The sequence below is a fragment of the Pristiophorus japonicus genome, chromosome 7 (assembly GCF_044704955.1).
Source record: "Pristiophorus japonicus isolate sPriJap1 chromosome 7, sPriJap1.hap1, whole genome shotgun sequence".
Lineage (NCBI taxonomy): Eukaryota > Metazoa > Chordata > Chondrichthyes > Pristiophoridae > Pristiophorus > Pristiophorus japonicus.
In genome coordinates this window covers 234643566-234646558 of record NC_091983.1, presented here as the reverse complement: position 1 = coordinate 234646558, position 2993 = coordinate 234643566, and the positions used below count along the sequence as shown (strand labels likewise).

The window sequence follows — 2993 nt, the reverse complement described above, 5'->3', positions numbered from 1 at the left end:
TTCCAGAAGGTATTTGACAAGATGTCACATAAAAGGTTATTGCACAAGATAAAAGTTCACGGGGTTGGTGGTAATATATTAGCATGGTTAGAGGATTGGCTAACTAACAGAGTCGGGATAAATGGTTCATTCTCGGGTTGGCAATCAGTAACTCGTGGGGTGCCGCAGGGATCAGTGCTGGGACCCCAACTATTTACAATCAATATTAACGGCTAGGAAGAAGGGACTGAGTGTAATGTAGCCAAATTTTCTGACGACACAAAGATGGGAGGAAAAGCAACGTGTGAGGAGGACACAAAAAATCTGCAAAAAGACATAGATAGGCTAAGTGAATGGGCAAAAGTTTGGCAGATGGAGTATAATATTGGAAAGTGTGAAAGATCATGCAGTTTGGCAGCAAAAAAATCAAAGAGCAAGTTATTATTTAAATGGAGAAAAATTGCAAAGTGCTGCAGTACAGCAGGACTTGGGGGTACTTGTGCATGAAACACAAAAGGATAGTATGCAGGTACAGCAAGTGACCAGGAAGGCCAATGGGATATTGTTCTTTATTGCAAAGGGGATGGAGTATAAAAGCAGGGAAGTTGTCCTGCAGTTAATCAGGGTATTGGTGAGGCCACACCTGGAATACCGCGTGCAGTTTTGGTTTCCATATTTACGAAAGGATATACTTGCTTTGGAGACAGTTCAGAGAAGGTTCACTCGGTTGATTTCAGAAATGAGGGTGTTGACTTATGAGGAAAGTTGAGTAGGTTGGGCCTCTACTCATTGGAATTCAGAAGAATGAGAGGTGATCTTATCGAAACGTATAAGATTCTGAGGGGGCTTGACAAGTTGGATGTAGAGAGGATGTTTCCGCTGATTGTAGGAGACTATAACTAAAGGGCATAATCTTAGAATAAGGGGCCGCCCATTTAAAGCTGAGATGAAGAGAAATTTCTTCTCTCAGAGGGTTGTAAATCTGTGGAATTTGCTTCCTCAGAGAGCTGTGGAAGCTGGGACATTGAATAAAATTATGACAGAAATAGATAGTTTCTTAAATGATAAGGGGATAAGGGGTTATGGGGAGTGGGCGGGGAAGTGGACCTGAGTCCATGATCAGATCAGCCATGAACATATTGAATGGCAGAGCAGGTGCGAGGGGCTATATGGCCTACTCCTACTCCTATTTCCTATGTTCTTATGTTCTTGTGTAAGATTAGGGGAGTTATCCCCGGTGTCCTGGCCAATATTTATTCCTCAATCAACATCACGAAAACAGATTATCTGATCATTATCACAAATTGCATTTGGAGGCTTCATAGAAACATTGAAAATAGGTGCAGGAGTAGGCCATTCGGTCCTTCGAGCCTTCACCACCATTCAATATGATCATGGCTGATTATTTTTGCAACCTTAGGACCCCATTCCTGCTTTCTCTCCATACGCCTTGATCCCTTTAGCAGTCAGGGCCACATCTAACTCCCTTTTGAATATATCCCGCGGTTCTGACCTGAAAATTTTTTATGAATCTACCTGGTGGTTGCGGAGGTTTGGAAACTTCTGGTCCTGGCCCTCTACACTAAGACCTTCGTAGACGCACATGTATCTCAGGATCGTAAGGGTTTTGTACGATTCAATGATATCGCGTGGGCCGGAACAACCGATCAGAGTAGGGGCATCTCCCATCCATACTGATGGTATCTATGGAATCACCATAAGTATGAATGGGAATATCCCCAAAACACAGAAAACTTGGAAGAGCGTATTGCCAAAGTGAAGCAAAAACTGGGATGGTGGAAGCTGGTGAAAGAACCTGGTCATCAGGAGTGAGGTGCTCTCGAGGTTGCTGTACGTGGCACAGCTCTGGCCCATCCCTCGCTCCTGTGCCACGGCAGTCACCCGGGCCGTCTTCCACTTTGTCTAGAGGTCCAAAATGGACCGTGTCCGCAGAGACACATTGTACAAATCTCTGGACAGTGGAGGAAACGATGTTCCGAACGTGACCCTCATCCTGATGGCGACCTTTGTGTGCGGCTGCATCAAGCTGTGCACAGACCCCCGGTACGCAAACACCAAGTGTCACTATGTGCTGAGGTTCTACCTGTTCCCATTGTTGCGAAGGATGGGCCTGTCCACGCTGCCGCGAAATGCCCCCACCAGTTGGACCATGCCTGTCCACCTGTCCTTTGTGGAAAAGTTTATAACAAAAAACCCCTTTGACCACAAGGCCATAAAGCAGTGGTCAGCACGTAACGTCCTGGATGCCCTACGAAAGAAGGAGAGTGTGGACCCTGTCGGGTGGTTCCCCGAGCAGACTGTCGAACTCGTTTGGCAGAACGTCTCATCGCCAGAGCTGTCACACAAGCACCAATACATAGCTTGTTTGGCCTTTTGGCAAAGATCAAGTGTAGTACCGTTTCTGACCAGCCACCATGACCTCATGGTGGTTCCTCCCTGGTCGGGAAGGTATATGCTTGCATTTTTGGAAACAGAAGGTGGGTGGGGAGGGTTGACCCATCCACCTCCACGGAGGTGTGTGGGGGACCTGACCCATCCACCTCCATGGCACGAACCTGGTATTGCAGTACTTCCAGGAACGGTGCAGTGGCTCTAGGCCTTTTGGCTAAGAGCATTGGCGCAGAGTGATCCTTGGCATGTGCAAGGTGACCTCTGGCGTTTGTGATTTGACAAAGAATTGGAACGATTGGCTACGAATTTAAAAAAAAACATAGCTTGTTTGGTGGTGAGGAGGGCCTTACCCATCAGAGCATTCATTCACAGCAGACATCTCAGCAGAACGGCACGGTGCCCCCGAGTCGGCTGCGGGGCAGACGAGACTGTCACCCATCTCCTTCAGGATTGCGCCTTCGCAAGGCAGGTTTGGAAAGAGATGCAGTGGTTGCTGTCGAGGTTCATCCCAAGCAGCTCCGTAACACAGGACTCTGTGCTCTACGGACTGTTCCCAGGGACACACACCGAGACAGACATCACCTGCTGCTGGAGGGCCATCA

At 47.6% G+C, this 2993-nt stretch overlaps 1 pseudogene; it reads left to right on the top strand.

Moving 5' to 3' along the window:
- The first annotated feature begins 2356 nt into the window (after positions 1-2356).
- LOC139267560 (U2 spliceosomal RNA) lies at positions 2357-2592 on the top strand (annotated as a pseudogene).
- The last annotated feature ends 401 nt before the right edge of the window (positions 2593-2993 follow it).